Below are 16,762 nucleotides of genomic sequence, written 5' to 3' on the forward strand. Positions count from 1 at the left end.
AGCCTCGCGAGGAGAGGTGTTCTTGTGCTTGGATAGCTAGTGTGGTTTGGGATGATCCGAGTCTGATGAGGATCAGATCCCCCCCTACGGTGGCGGCTAGTCCTATTTATAGAAGCCCTGGTCCTCTTCCCAAATATTGAGCGGGTAGGGATCCCACAACGTCCAAATTCGAAGGGAGAGAACTAGTACAAGCTATCCTGATAAAAGTAGTCTTCGCCTGCCAAAGGCTCTGGTGGTGATGCCGTCTTGGGCTCCACGGTGACCTCCGTCCTGCCGTCCTGCTAGTGTTGGTCTTGTTGCACCGATATGGAAACCTTTTCCTGATGCCTCGGGACTCCTCGTCTGCGCTTGCCCCTTTAGCACCAAAGAGGAAACGAGGACACTGCGCGCTAGCGCCCGCCTGGCTCCAGTCGTCATGGCTTGTGTCACAGAAACCTCGTAAGGTATCCCTTGCCTTGATCTCTCCGCCCTTTGCGAGCCAGACTGGTGAGGCCGCCCCTGAGGAGGTCTTGCATCATCCGCCTCGCGAGGCTTGGACCCTCGCGATGGTCTTGAATGTTTGCTGGTGAAGATGGGCCGTACAGGGCCGCTGGTGGAGCCACGCTGCGGGTCGCAGGCAGGCAAGTCTGGGGACCCCCGTTCCCAGAACACCGACAGTAGCCCCCGGGTCCAAGGCGCGCTCGGGCTTGGCTTTGAGGCGAAGCCAAAGGGAAAGCGTGGAGCGCCCCAGGCCCCATCAGCCTGCGGCCATAGTTGGCGAGTGGCGACTGATTGGACGTGTGCGTCTCCGCTTCCGCATGCTGCCTCGGCAACTGCCCGTCTGACAAAAAGGCCGGTGCGAAATCTCCTCTCTCGCTCCTCGCTTCCGAAATCTCCAGTTCTGCTCCGATCCCCTTCCGAGCTTCCGACCAATGGCGCCCGAAAATCCCAAGGTCGATTCGTCGCCTGCCTGGTACGAGCCGGCTCTGGAGGCGCCCAATGTCTCGGTGAAGAACCTCGCTGCCACGCGCCTGCTGACAGCGAGGGAGAACAACGAGAAGGGGAAGACCGAGCTCCGGCCTGGCTCCGCCGTGCCCGAGGCATCGAAGAGCTCCATCTACCCGTTCTTCATGAGCAGCGTCGTCGCCGGCCTCGTTCCCCCCTTCTCCGACTTCTTCTACGCAGTCCTCCAACACTATGGGTTACATGCTCTCCACCTCCATCCCAACTCTGTTCTTCTCTTGTCAATCTTTGCCTTCTACTGCAAGGCGTATGTTGGGGTGATGCCATCCATGGCACTGCTGCGCCATTTCTTCTTCCTACGAATCAACGACGGCCACACCACAGGGTGCGCAAACTTCGTCGCAGCTGGCAAGGCCAACACAATCTCGAAGGCCGAAGCAAGTGGGTTATGATGGATGCCAGGTGCGTCCACCCACGGCTGAAGCTGCCAACGGAGATGCCCTAGTCTGACGAGGGGTGGTCTCGTGCGAAGCTTACTGACGACCGGGCGAAGGCGGTGCTAGAGAAGATGACCGTCGACCTGAGGCCGGGCAGCGCGAAGGCGGCGAAGCTGACGGGGGCCATGCTCCTGAGGGAGTTCCTAACGCTGCGAGTGGATCCTCTCCAGGCGCAGTCGCACCCCTAGTTGACACTCGGGGATGGAGTGGACAAGCTTTGCCTGAGCCCAGAGGCTTTGTTTGAAGGGGAGCAGGCCGTGGCTCTCCGCCTCTTGGTCGGGGACGACCAAGAGTATCCGCCGAGTGCCCACGCTCCTTTGTTCCTTCTAAAGGACAGGGCGGTGATCGCGGCCGCCATGCCCACCTTTGACGAGCGCGGCCTAGTGCCGTCGGCGCCCTCTGAAATCTCGATGGTGATGGCGACGGTGGACGTGTCTTCTGGCGATTCCCGCAGGTATGGGGAAAAGGAGGAGGATGACGAGCGTGACTCAGAGGCAGCCCCCGAGGGGATGGGGGAGACCTCCCCTTGCCCAAGGCCGACATCCTCCGCCTCCTGCCTGACAACGATAGCGAGGCCGACATCCTCCCGGAGAGGGGGGAGCCGCCCATGGTTCCGACGAAGTGCAGGTCGGCGCTGCTCTCCCGGGACAACGCTCCTGCCTGACCGCCGCCTGGAGCTGCTTCCGGTCCAGCTACTGCCCCTGCTTCTGCTCCTGGAGCCGGCGCGCCCGTGCCTCGGGCTGCGAAGCTCTCCGGCTTTAAGCTTGCGAAGCAGAGGGACTATGCCGCGGTGGACCAGTAAGTGTTCTCGTCCTACCTTGTTCTTGCTTCTGCTGCTTGTTTCTAACTCTTCTTCTTCGTCGTGCAACTAGGCCGACGCTTGTGGCAAAGAGGAGAAGGGAGGGCGGGGCGGCACTACTCGAGCCCAGATCGCCTCCTGCGGCCGCACCCCTCTCCATGAGTAAAGGCGGTGACGGCGCTCGTGCCTCTCCAGCCCGATCATCTTTGTGAGGCGGGGTGGATTGGAACATCCTCGGGAGGAGTCAGCCCCCGTGGTCCCGCTGACACCGGAGTTGCCAGCGTCCGGCTCGGGCGTTGGGGTCCCCGAGGCTCAGGAGGCTCAGGCCATGGTGATGACGACGCCTCCTCCTCCTCCTGCCGCATTGCTGTCCCCGGGTTCTTTTGCTTCTCCTGATGTCCTAGAGCAGGCTCTTTCTGCTATGGCCCTGCTGCGAGAAGATCTTCAGGGCACCGACCATCGCTTGGTGACCGGACGCCTGGAGCTGGTCTCTGGCTGGCTGCACTCCGACGCATCTGTCCGGGCGACACTGAGCCAAGCTGTTGTCGACTCCAAGAAGGACAGGAAGGACGTCGCCCAGACTATGGCCGCCCATGAGGTGGCGTTGAAGGACGTCGAGGCCGCCCAGGACCGCTGCCGGTCACTGGCGGCCGAGCTTGAGACTGTGCGGAGGGAGCGCGTGAAGGAAGCCCGAGGCCACAAGGTGGAGGAGGAGAAGATGAAAGCCCGAGAGGACGTCGTTAAGAATCACGATGCCGAACTAGAGCAGTTGAAGAAGGCACAGGCCACAGAGCGCGGCCGGCTGGAGGAGTTGGAGCAGAAGCTGAAGGCTGAGGAGGCCGAGCTTGACGCCAAGGCAAGGGTCCTGGCTGAGGACCGCTGTCGGTGTCAAAACCGGCAGATCTCGGGTAGGGGGTCCCGAACTGTGCGTCTAGGCCGGATGGTAACAGGAGGCAAGGAACACGGTGTTTTACCTAGGTTCGGGCCCTCTTGATGGAGGTAAAACCCTACGTCCTGCTTGATTAATATTGATGATATGGGTAGTACAAGAGTAGATCTACCACGAGATCAAGGAGGCTAAACCCTAAAAGCTAGTCTATGGTATGATTGTTGTATGATGAAGTTGTCCTACGGACTAAAACCCTCCGGTTTATATAGACACCGGAGAGGGTTAGGGTTACACAAAGTCGGTTACAATGGTAGGAGATCTTGAATATCCGCATCGCCAAGCTTGCCTTCCACGCCAAGGAAAGTCCCATCCGGACACGGGACGAAGTCTTAAATCTTGTATCTTCATAGTCCTGGAGTCCGGCTGAAGGTATAGTTCGGCTACCCGAACACCCCCTAATCCAGGACTCCCTGAGTAGCCCCTGAACCAGGCTTCAATGACGACGAGTCCAACGCGCAGATTGTCTTCGGCATTGCAAGGCGGGTTCCTCCTCCAAATCCTTCATAAAAGTTTGTAAACACCAAGAGTAGTGTCCGGCTCTGCAAAATAAGTTTCCACATATTGCCACAGAGAGAATAATATTAACACAAATCTAATCCGCTGATGTATTCCGCAGCGTGACATCACACTACGGCCAAGCCTTTATTCGAATCATTTTCACTTTTCCACCTCAGCGTGTTTTGCGAGGCGGTTTCCTTGGCACGTCTTGTCAAAGCAGAGATTGTGTCCCCTTCATTTATGGGATTCTCATCAATACGGACGTGGGTAACCCAATCGTGCCCGTTAGCATGTCTTCTCGATTAAAGGCGAGTCCCAAACGGTTACGGGGAGGGCTCCTGGTATTCAACCTCTTATAAAGAGAACAAGGCCTTACTCCATTTCTCCAATCTCAAAACAAGTTCGCCCATCGCCTCGAGTTCCAACACCCTAGGCTCCAGATTCCAGGCGCTTCGGACCTTCGACAATGTCCGGTTCCGACCTTCAAGGCCGATGGATGACGGAGGAGGACGTGCTAAAGTTGAGAGAGGCTAAGTTCTTGACTGCCGAAATTTTGCATAGGTTGCCTGCTCAAAGGCAGGCTATTCCCAGTCCCCAGCCCGGTGAGAGCGTAGTGTTCATGTCTCACTTCCTTCGGGGGTTAGGCTTCCCGATGGATCCCTTCGTGAGGGGGCTGATGTTCTATTATGGGCTGGAATTTCATGACTTAGCTCCGGAGTCCATCCTCCACATTTCCTCATTCATCGTTGTGTGCAAAGCGTTCCTCCGTGTTACTCCTCACTTCGGATTATGGCTCAAGACTTTTGGAGTGGAGCCGAAGATGATCGAGGGACGGCACGCAGAGTGCGGAGGCGCTGTCATAAGTAAGAATGCTGATGCTCCATGGCCCGAGGGCTCCTTTTAAGAGGAGCTCGGCTTGTGGCAACGAGAGTGGTTCTATATCACCGCTCCCAGGAGCGCCAAGTGGGTGGCGCCTCCTGCCTTTCGCTTGGGTCCCCCACCACGGCTGGCGTCATGGGTCAACAAAGGATTAGATTGGGGGTTATCCAAAGACGTGCCCTTGTTGCAGGGCCGCATTAGGGATCTCTTAGAAAGAGACCTCAACCTGGTCAAGGTGACGCAGGTCATGTTGATTCGCCGAACACTGCCCGGCAAACATCGCTCCCTTCATCTATGGGAGTTTAATCCGGAGGGACCACGAGCTCTCCAGCATTTTATGGGCGCAACGCCCGTGGAGATGTATAAAATGTTCTTCGGATCACAAGCAATGTGTCCGGATTTGACCGAGGACGCAGGTTTAAGCTGCAATCGCCCGGATACTCAAGTAAGTAACCTTGTGCCCGGACTCGCTATCCATAAAATTGTCATAAATTCGCCCCTAAAAAGAGTTGTCCTTTTAAACAGGAGTGGATAGCGAAGGCAAAACTGATCAGGTGTCCGGCTCCCCTTCCTGAGACCAGGCCGGATCCCGTGCTAGTCAGGATGTTGAAGATCGTGCCTTTGGAGGGAAGTGAGGGGAGGACAAGGAAACTACGGCCTCCTCGAAGGAGGCTGCTCCGAAGGGAAGAACCAACAATTCCTCTCCTAAGGGGAAGAACAGGGCCGCCTCTGACGACCCAGAGACCATGGCCTCAAAGCGGGGGGGAAGTCCTCGTCAGAGGGTCCGACGCCGGGGAGATCCTCGGCCGAACTACGCCCTCAAAGGGATCAGCCCTCCAGCGAGCCGTAAGTAGAGAAAGATTTTTCCTTTAGAGGGATGAGAGAAATCCTTGCTTTTTATCTGAGAAGATTAACCAAAATTTTACTTTGTAGCTCGGACCTCAGCCCTTCTCAGCAGAGCTCGTCTTCGGGGGATCTTCTTCCGGAGATGATGGAGAGTGGAACGCCTCCCCCTGCCGTACCGCCTGGCGAGGAGGGCGACCCTGAGGTGTCGTCGCGGAGGGTTTCTCCGAATCCGGCAGGGGTGGAAGGTAGCCATATGTCCCCCCAAGGTTCTCCGTGTCCGGCCTTCGATGGAGGTCATAGGACGAGTCCGGCACCGTCCGATGCACGGTCGGAGGAGCTGATGATTCTGCTGGGGCGAGCTTCTATCTCAGAGGAGCAACGTGCATTGATGGGTACGGTGATTGGAAGGATTTCGTCCGCAGAAAGCGGATTGCATGAGGCCGTCAGAAATTTGCTGACGGGTTTTGAGGTACGTTTGATAATGTACTTCTTTGTCGGTTGTGCATAAACAAGATGCGCCCTGTGTAGATAGTAGCCCCTGAGACTCTGTGCGTTGTCAAAATTGACAGCGCACAGAGGATCATAATCCCAGGTCTAAAATGTCGTATTTGTATACAGGTGGCGAAGTGTCCGGAATCGAGCCGAACTGATGATTTTGCCAAACTAAAGCGGCAACTTGACGTGGCAGATGCCGACATCGCGCTCGTCAACGAGCGGCTTGATGAGGCTCAAGGTATGCAATTCCTCGGGCGGCATCTGGTAAGAGGAGCTTTATGCCAGTATCTTACAATGTGTGTGCTTGACGCAGATGGTGCGGCCGTCGTGGAGAGTCTTCGCGCAGAACTTGCCCGAGCTAAGGAACAAGCCAGGAAAAGTGATGCGGCTGCCGAGAAGGCCCTTGAAGAGCTGAGAACCGAACAGGCTGCTCACTGCCGAAGCAAGAAGGAGATGGCCATGATGGCCGTGAAGTTAAGAAGTGCTGCTGACCGTTGCAAGTTTCTTGAGAAAGAAGACCGGGCGAGACAGGCGGACTTAGAGAAGGCCGTTACTGATGCCAAGGACGCTCGCTCTGCGATGAGAGCTGCGAAGGAGGAGCTGCGTCAGGCCGGATAGATTGCGGCTGGAAAGCCCTTTATGCTGTGGAGGAAGTTTTGCAATCTGAAGTTTGCTCCGTTGGACCGGATGTGGAGTGCAGAGGACACCTATCTGGATTTGGCAGTGAGTGCTGCTGATGCGACCGAATACTTTCGAGATCAAGAAGATTGCGAAGTGGAAAGGCTTTTCTGGTCGCAGTTCCAGAATCCAGAGCATCCACTGGCAGTGGACGATCGTCTGGCTCAATGGGCCAAACTAAATAGATTGTTCGGACTCGCCATGAAGTACATCATGGGTCATCTGTGGCCGGGGAGATCGGAGCCGAATAGTTATTTCAGCTTGGTGCAGCAATTCCTTGACGCGATGCCATGTATCAATGCGATGAAGAGGTCAGCATGCATAGAGGGCGCATGGATGGCTCTTGCCCGTGTCAAGACATACTGGGCAGAGATGGAGACCACCGTTGTTGCATCCCGAGATTCGGACAAAAGCCGAGTACCCTCCAAGCACTATTTTCAGGAAGTCCTTGAAGGCGCTCGTGTAATAGAGACGCAGTGCTCGAAGGATGCTATGTTCTGATAGCATATGTAATTATAAAGCAATATTTTGATGAATTGTAGTAGCCTTTTATACTTGTGCCTTCAAGTATTTGGAACACCTCCTGTGCGGCCGTTTTAAGATATATATATACAAAATCTGAAAGATTGCAGTCGTTGGCTTCAGCCCCCACGCACATAGTGCGGGGGTGCTCGCAGAAGGCGCATTTTCACACTTAATCCAACGTCTTGGTCCTACAAAGGAGGTGATAGCGCAGCGAGCTAGGCAACCGGACTATAATGCTTTAACACTTTCACTTAGCCATAGGAGCTTGACAATGGGACTATTTAGGTAGCCCCTGGTGGCGACTGCGCTCGCCCGAATTCGGGGCGCGTATGTGCATGGCCGGGAAACGGCCCTTCGTTAATGCGGAGGAATCCTACAGATTCCGGAGAGTCATTGAGTGGTTGACCAGTCTCACGCCATATCATGACAGTCGGTTTTCGGCTTTCTCTACTGAGGTGCTCGCCTGGCCGAACCAGGGCACAATCGCAGTAGTTCTCCTGGTGCCGCCTTAGCCGATAGAGCGGAACGTAAGGCGGCCGAACACAGGAGCCGGGCAACCCAACATTTGACCAAAATCATGACTCGGAGCTGATGCATATAAGGCCAAACTCGTGACGCCGAACACTCCCTAAGGTATTCGGTCTTTATGAGAGCGGGCGGGGTAACGCTCTGGGGTATAAGCCCCTAGTGTCCAGGTACGCGCAAGAATTCTGAAGTGGCCACATGCCAATACGCCAGCCTCCTCCTTGGTCATAGAACCAGGGGATGTGTATCAACAAGAGACAGTAAAAAAGGTTTACGCAGGGTCTTAATCTGAAAAGAATCCTTGGAACGGGTCCCTACTGCACGTCTGCGCCTATGTCTCCGTTGTGCCGTATCCTGGACGGGCGCAGCATGACGTTCATCTGTAAAAAGAGAGCAACTAAGTTGAAAAAGGGGCGTGCCGAACAAAAGTTATATGAAATAACCAAAGTGTAAAGTAAAATATGAAAAATTGAGCTTTATTGTCTCTTATTTTATACGTGTGAAGCCCCTAGTGCAGGGGTATATGGCCACTAAGCCTTTATCAACGATACTTTTGTGCCGGACTCGTCTATCCGTGTCCATGGTCTTAATGACCTGTTCCGATGTTCTGGCTGGTGAAGCCATTGTATTGTGGGGCTGTTAAAGCGGCCGCACAGTCCTCCGCTTGGGGGAGGTGTTCTCACTGCTTCCCCTTTAAGGAGATGATGCCGCGTGGACCGGGCATCTTAAGCATAAGAGATGCATAATGCGGTATTGTGTTAAAGCGGGCGAAAGCTTCGCGTCCCAGTAGTGCTTGATAGCGACTTGAGAATGGGACGATGTGGAAAGTCAGCTTTTCGCGACGGAAGTTATCGGCAGAGCCAAAAATAACCTCGAGCCGGAGAAAACCCATGCAATGGGTGTCCGGACCTGGCGTTACTCCTTGAAAGGAGGTTTTGCTGTGGTGAATTCTTTTTGGGTCTATCCCCATGTGGCGGATTGAGTCCTGATATATCAGGTTGAGTCCGCTGCCACCGTCCATAAGGACATTTGAAAACTGGAGTCCGCCAATTATTGGATCGAGTACCAGGGCAGTCCAGCCTGGGTTCCTGACACTTCTAGAATAATCCAGATGATCGAAGATGATTGGTTTTGACAACTAGTGGCGGGATTCCTTTGGGATAGGCCATGGGGCGCGTACCTTTATGGGCGCCGCACGTTTTGTTATGTGGAGTAAGTTTACTGTTTTTACTTCTTGTGGGAAATTCTTTTGTTTCCTGGTACTCTGCTTTTGGGGTTCATCCTCGTCTTCGCTTGGTGTGTCGAGCCCCTTGTGTTCAGCATTGAGTCTGCCGGATTGTTTGAAAACCCAACAATCTCTGTGGGTATGGTTAGCAGGCTTTCCGGGAGTGTTGTGTATTTGACATATCCTATCCAAGATTTTTTTAGGTTGGATAGGTCGTCCCTGTTATCTTGGAGGGGCGGCTTTTTCTGATTCTGTCATGAGCTTTTGAATCCAGCGTTGACTGCCATGCTCTTCGGACTTTTTTCCTTAGTCCGGCGATGGTCCTTATTGCGTCGCGGATTTCCGTTTCCATCCCTAGTTTCGGATGTACTTGGGTCACTGGTGCTGCATCTTGCCAACCAGCTGTCCTCTCCTGCGCAAAAGCGGGTCATGAGGCTTGTTAGTGCGGCCATTGTTCTTGGCTTTTCTTAGCCGAGGTGTCTGGCGAGCCATTCGTCTCGGACATTATGCCTAAAAGCCGCTAAGGCTTCAGCGTCCGGACAGTCGACTATCTGATTCTTTTTAGTAAGAAATCTATTCCAGAATTGCCGAGCTGACTCTCCAGGCTGTTGAGTTATGTGACTAAGATCATCTGCATCCGGAGGGCGGACATATGTCCCTTGAAAATTTGCTCGGAAAGCGTCCTCGAGCTCTTCCCAACTTCCGATTGTGTTTTCAGGAAGGCTTTTGAGCCAATGCCAGGCTGGCCCTTTAAGCTTGAGGGGTAAATATTTTATGGCGTGGAGGTCATCTCCTCTAGCCATATGTATGTGGAGGATATAATCCTCGATCCAGACTCCAGGGTCTGTTGTTCCATCATATGCCTCTATGTTTACCGGTTTGAATCCCACTGGAAATTCATAATCCAGGACCTCATCGGTGAAACATAGGGGGTGTGCGGCACCCCTGTATTTGGGTGTGCCGGATTCTGATAATGGCTTTACTGCATTACTTACGAGAGCTTGCTTTCTTGGCCCGTAAATGGACCTGGCTAGGCCATGATGCGAATCCTTAAGTGGGTCGCATGCCGGCTTAAGTGCAGCACTGCTTGCCGCTTTATGCTGGCCATGGGTCGTCTATCCGGCCATGTGGCTTTCTCATTTTTGGAATGCGAGGGCTCTAAGGCCTCCTCGTCGAATTCAGGCAGTAGCTTTCTCTTCGGATAGCTTTTAGTGCGGCGACTGTCGCCGTATTTGTCTGCGGTATTGATTATTTTACTCCATCTGATCCTGAGTGCATCTTCCGCAGTTTTTAGCTTCCGCTTCTGCTTTTTCAGGCTGCGTGCGGTTGCAACGAGCCGTTTGTGGAGGTTCTTCTGCTTCGTGGGCTTGTCCGGCATAGGGTCGTCCGGAATGCCATTTTTGCCGGGGGAGGGATGTTCGGTTTCTCTATCCGGGTTGTCCTGTTGGGACGGTTGCTCTAAGGCATGCTCGTCGTCTACCGGCTCATCCTGCTCTATGGCTGGGTCTTTATCGAGGCGGGGCTTGGGTCGGCGTTTACGCCGACGCTTTGATTGTTTTTCGAGAGATAGATCCCTCTTTCCATCCCCGTTTTCCTTGTTGTTGCTTCCTTTAGGGGTATCCACCATGTACACATCGTGAGATGAGGTGGCTGTCCAATGCCCTATAGGCGTTGGTTCTTGGTTGTCTCCTGCATCGTCGTCCATACTATCGATGTCTCCGGAGTCGAAATCGAGCATGTCGGTTAAGTCGTCGACAGTGGCTACGAAGTGGGTGGTGGGTGGGTTTTGAATTTCTTCATCGTCCGAATCCCATCCTTGCTGACCGTAGTCCGGCCAGGGCTCTCCTGATAAAGAGAGAGACTTTAGCGAATTCAGGATGTCGCCGAAGGGCGAGTGCTGAAAGATGTCTGCGGCGGTGAACTCCATTATCGGCGCCCAATCGGATTCGATCGGCAGGGGCGCGGGGGCTCGGAGTTCGGAAAGGAATCCGGCTCCTTGGAGTCACGGGCCATGCGAAGTGCGGGGCTGGAGTTCGGCTCGATCACCTCTGAGATCGCAGCCCCTGAGGCAGCGTCCAACCGCTGATCCTCGATCGGCGCAGTAGGCTCCGAATCAATGGTCGGAACCAATGCATGTGCGGCCTCCAAGGCGCTGTTCGGCGGCAGAGCTATATCATGCCCATCGAGACAGTGCGGCGCGCTTGGCTGTGGCTCGAATCCGTCGAAGATCAAGTCCCCGCGGATGTCAGCCGTGTAGTTTAGGCTTCCAAACCTGACCTGATGGCCAGGGGCGTAGCTTTCGATCTGCTCAAGGTGGCCAAGCGACTTGGCCCGCGGTGCGAAGCCGCCGAAGAAGAAGATCTGTCCGGGGAGAAAAGTCTCACCCTGGACTGCATCGTTGTTGATGATCGAAGGAGCCATCGGGCCTAAAGGCGACGACACAGAGGAACTCTCAATGAAAGCACCAATGTCGGTGTCAAAACCGGCGGATCTCGGGTAGGGGGTCCCGGACTGTGCGTCTAGGCCGGATGGTAACAGGAGGCAAGGAACATGGTGTTTTACCCAGGTTCGGGCCCTCTTGATGGAGGTAAAACCCTACGTCCTGCTTGATTAATATTGATGATATGGGTAGTACAAGAGTAGATCTACCACGAGATCAAGGAGGCTAAACCCTAAAAGCTAGCCTATGGTACGATTGTTGTATGATGAAGTTGTCCTACGGACTAAAACCCTCCGGTTTATATAGACACCGGAGAGGGTTAGGGTTACACAAAGTCGGTTACAATGGTAGGAGATCTTGAATATCCGCATCGCCAAGCTTGCCTTCCATGCCAAGGAAAGTCCCGTCCGGACACGGGACGAAGTCTTCAATCTTGTATCTTCATAGTCCTGGAGTCCGGCTGAAGGTATAGTTCGGCTACCCGAACACCCCCTAATCCAGGACTCCCTCAACCGCGCGGCCTTCAAGCTCCTTGAAGAGAGGGCTCGGATGGTGTTGAAGTCTCTCTACGAGAAGGGCTTGGACGAGCCGCTGGTTGCCGACGACGAGGGCCCCAACCAGCCGGTTCCTTATCTGGTTGATGCGCTGGAGGACATTGTGAGCGACATCGGCCCCATGGCGGAGGAAGAAGCCCGCGTTCTCTCCTCAGCCGCACTGACGCACGTCTTCAACCAAATCCACCGTCACGATCCTGTCGCCCGCCTTGACGAGCTGCTGGAGCCTGTGGAAGACGAGCATTACGTGGCTGCTGCTACAGCTGTGAAGGGTCGGGTGGAGGACCTCCTGAAGAGGTTCTGCGCCTTCACTCCTACGCCCCCGACCAGCGGTGCTACCGATCCTGCAACTCCGGCTGGTGGTGCAGATGAAGGCGACGCCGTTGGAGAAGAAGCATCCCTTGCAAGCGACAGTGGCGTCCAGGGATGACGAGACAACTTGTTGGCGGCTCCTTTCCTATTTTAGTTTCTGCAACATGCACCATGCCTCGTGGAGGCGTTAAACTCGCGTTTGATTTCAGGGGAACAATATGTCCTGTAATATTTGCTTTGGAATTCTGCGATTTCCTTTCTATTTGCTTTATGTTCTTCATCGGCAGGGCCCGACCCCGCGCATACCTCAGCCGCCGTCGGGCCGTCCGAATCGCCAGGACGGACCAAGGAGTGAGGGGCTACATGATAAGTTAGGCTCCTGAGTCGCGATGCTCAGGAGTCCCCCTTGACGCGCAAATAGCTTATAGAAAGGAGATCTGGGAGTAGGTCTAGTGTTCTGCGTCGGCAGGGCCTGACCCCGCGCATACCTCAGCCGCCATTGGGCCGACTGGATCACCAGGACGGACCAAGGAGTGAGGGGCTACGTGGTCAGTTAGGCTCCTGAGTCGCGATGCTCAGGAGTCCCCCTTGACATTCAAACGATCTTCGTACCTTAGCTCCGCTTAGGAGGGCACGCGACGACCAGGTCCTAGGGACCTGGCAGGGTGGCGTACGCTTGGGCGTGACCTGAGTGCAGCCCCCGTGCCCAGCCCCCTCGCGTGACTCTCCCGAGGGGAGGTGTTGCGACGAGGCCAGACACCGAGCCCGGAGGCTCCCTGAGGTTGATACGGCCGTGAGGCCGCCCTCAGTTGTTTATCACCTACGCAAAGCATAGCGCTTCTGTACTTGCACGGGCATAGCCGCTCCTCGGTAGTGTCGACTGCCAGCGCGGAGCATGTTGCTTCCACTGGCACGTGGAAGGGGACTCCCTACTGCGGAGAGCCCCCGGGGCGTGTACAGCCCCGCCCTGGCACGTGGCTTGCATGGCAGGTCTAGACAAGGTGTGTCTGGGCACTCATGAGCCAGCGCAGGACTCACGAGGCCCTACCTCAAGGTGGGTTGCGCCTGGTCTTGGTTCTTGATGGCTGTGGCGTTCCTGCGAGATGGTTAGACAACCTGCGCCAAATGAATTTCCTGAGGCTATCGCACGAGAAAGCCAAGCACCAACGACCCCAGGAGGTGACATGAACGGGGCCGGCCCGCCAGACAGAGCTCAGCCGTTGGATTTATCAACGCCGCTGGGACGAGCCCGAGCACAGACGTCGTGCCTAGCCCTCTTATGTGAAGGATCCTGAAGAAAGACGATCGACGCGCGGCTCCCATGGTGGGTGACAATCAAACAAGTGATATCCGTAGACAGATTACGCATGAAAAGCGACTAGCTTAGGTAAATGCGAGAACGATACATGCCACTGGGTCGGACCCGAGCGGCCTGGGGTTAATGAAGACCGAGGGGCGCCCCCAGCAGGGTGAACTAAAGATGCACGCGGATACATGCCACAGGGACAAACCCACGCGGCCTGGGGATGATGCAACCCAGGGGGTGCTCCCAGCTGAATGAACTTGGAAAAATGTCACCTGGTTTGGTTGTCGAAGGAGTGTTGGGGTAGCTGAAGACACGTAGCGAAGAAGTCGCTTCTCATGAGCTGTCGAGACCCTGAGCCTCGGGAGGCTCTAGAGGCTCGGGTGGCCTCCTGAGGACCGTCTCCATCTCCGCCAGGACTGCGTGGTGCCTGGCCTCCTGATCTGCCAGGGTGATCCGCAAGTTGCGCTTGAAGGAGGCCGCTATGCTCGCCAGGACGAACGGCATGCGAACGTAGCTGTGAGGTGGACCCTCACACCGTCCAACACACGAAGGTCAGAAACGCTCCTGAGATGCGGCCCCATTGAGCCTTGCGATGTCGATGCATACGCGCAGCTCACCACCCTCTCCTGGGTGGAGAGCAGCACCAGGTGGGCGGCGGTCACCGCGTATTGCTCTCGCTTCCTGAAGCTCCTGAGATGCCTTGGTGATGAACTCCTGAGCATCGGGCGCTCCTCGCCCGGTGTCCTCCTGAGGGAAACGTGTCGCGAAGCACGCCTCCACGTGGTGCCCAAGCGCCTCCCTCGTGATGTTGGCCAGGTCCGAGTCCCTCCAGAAGAGAGCCCCCGAGCCCTGCCCGAGGAGGGCGCCAGGAACGCCTCCCTATGCGAGGGAGGGAGGCGCCCCAGGCGCTGGCGCAGATCCTGAAGTGGCGCCGCTGGAGGTGCCACTCCCGTGAGGCCCAGTGCGGAGTAGCTGCTTCTTCTTCTTAGGGTTGGCCTCAGGGGGGTACTGCGCACCCGCGCTGTCAGGGTCTTCGATTGATGCAGCTTGGAAGGCGCGCTCGAGGGAGCACACCGCATCTCTTCCCTTGCAAGGGACTGTGATGATTCCGCCGCTTCCTGGCATCTTGAGGATGTTGTAGCCATGGTGGGTGACTGCCATGAATTTGGCCAATGCTGGGTACCCGAGGATGGCATTGTACGATAGTCGGATGTGGGCGACATTGAAGTCGAGGAGCTCGGTGTGGTAGTTATCTCGCTGACCGAAGGTGACAGGGAGGCAAACTTTCCCTATCGGGGTGGTGGAGCTGTCTGTCACTCCTGAGAAAGGCCTGGTGGGCTGGAGCTGATCGTATGGCACTTGAAGGCTGTCGAACACCTCGACGGACAGGACACTCAGCCCTGTGCCGCCGCCGATAAGGGTCTTTGTGACTTGGACATTGCTGATGACAGGTGAACAGAGCATCGGGAGGACGCCAGCGGTTGCCGCGCACTTGAGCTGGTCCACCGAGCTAAAGGTGATGGCGTACTTGGACCACCTGAGCAGGCGCGTGGCCTCGAACTTGGGGAGGGCTGCATTCACTTCACGAGAGAACTGCTTGAAGATGCGCTGGGAGGCTGAGGCCTGAGCGCCACCCAAGATGCAGGCGATGGCGCGCGGCTCCTGGAAGCCCCCAGCCCCTTCGTCTTGCTGGTGGTCGTCGTTCCTTCTTGGCGGCGGCACTGGAGGGAGACCAGGGTTGCCCTGAGGACGGTCCTCGCGAGGCTGGTCCCTCCAGGCGCCCTCACGAGGCTGGTCCTGCCAACGATCCTCGTGAGGCTGGTCGCGCCACTCCTGGCGGGGCCCACGGTCGTCCCAACATCCTCCACCTCGTCCACCTCCTCGGTCGTAGCCCCGATCGTTGCGCTCGGGGCGTCGACCGAAGCGTCCATCTCGAATGGCCCTGAGCACTTGACAATCGTTGGTGTTGTGCGTGCGCACATTGTGGAAGGCGCAGAAGGTACGGCTGCCCTTGGACGACTCGGGAATATCTCGACCGCGCTTGGTGTCTGGTTCCGCCGCGAGTACGGCCACTCCTTTGCGCTTCACGTCCTTGACCTTGGCCTTCTTCTCCTCTGGATCCGCAGCAGGGAGCTCAAGGAGGGAGAGACGCCCCTCCTCAGCTCTTGCACACTTGGTTGCTATGTTGAACAGCTCAAAGGTCATGCACAACTCCTCATGGATGGCGAGCTCCTCCTTCATCTTGATGTCGTGGACGCCATCGGAAAACGCCGAGATGATGGCCTCGTCCGTCACCTTGGGGATCTTGATACGCGCGCTGTTGAAGCGCTGGATGTACTTCTGCAGGGTTTCTCCCGGTTGTTGCTTGATGTGGTGCAGGTCACCCGCGCCCGGAGGGCGGTCGCGAGTGCCCTAGAAGTTGGCGATGAAGTGGTTGCGCATCTCATCCTAGGAGGAAATCGAGCCTGGGGGCAGGTTCAGGAGCCATGAGCGAGCTCCGTCCTTTAGAGCCATGGGAAACCAGTTCGTCGTGACCTTTTCGTCGCCGTTGACCGCCTCGATGCTCAGCTCGTAGAGCTGCAATAACTCCGCAGGGTCGGGGTGCCGTCGTAGCGAGGAGGCAGATCCGGCTTGAACTTGCCCGGCCGGACGACGCTACACAACTCCGGAGTGAAGGCGTGGTAGCCTGCCATGGCCATCGGGGCCCGTCGTGGAGGCGGAGCTTGACCTTGGCGTCCCTGTGCCACCACGGCAAGTGGCACATGGCCCTGCCGCAACAAGCGATCTCCACGTGGTGGTGCTGGAAGCGGTGGAGCGTTTTCTTACGGACGGAGAACCTCCCGGCAACTTCTTTCTTCGTGTGCGGGCACACGGCGCGGTGGATCATGCCGCCGGGCCACGCATCTTGGAGCGAGGACTCCATCTTGACGTGGGAGAGGCTGAGGTGCTCCATGAGCCGTGCGCCTCGGCGCGAAGGCGCCATCTTGGTGCTGAGGGGGCGGAGGCGCTCCGTGAGCCACATCGCCCACAGCCGGGGGCGGGCGAGGCAGCGAGAGGGATGGTGCAGGAGAGCCCCCCGCGGCGCTGACGAGCTCGGCGATGCAGTCCAACCAGTCCTCGTAGAGGTCGTCAACCAGGCGGTAGCGCAGGAGCTTGCGTGCCATGAGCAGCGCGGCCGGCGCGGCCGTGGGGGCGCGGTGAGCGTGAGATGATGAGACGGCCGGAGTCAGCGATGGGGTGATGGTGCGACCGTCTCGCCGCATAGAGGGGTGCAGTGAAGAGGCCTGCTGCT

The sequence above is a fragment of the Triticum urartu genome, chromosome 4A, assembly GCF_056163025.1.
Source record: "Triticum urartu cultivar PI428250 chromosome 4A, HENAU_Tu73, whole genome shotgun sequence".
In the NCBI taxonomy this organism is placed as follows: Eukaryota; Viridiplantae; Streptophyta; class Magnoliopsida; order Poales; family Poaceae; genus Triticum; species Triticum urartu.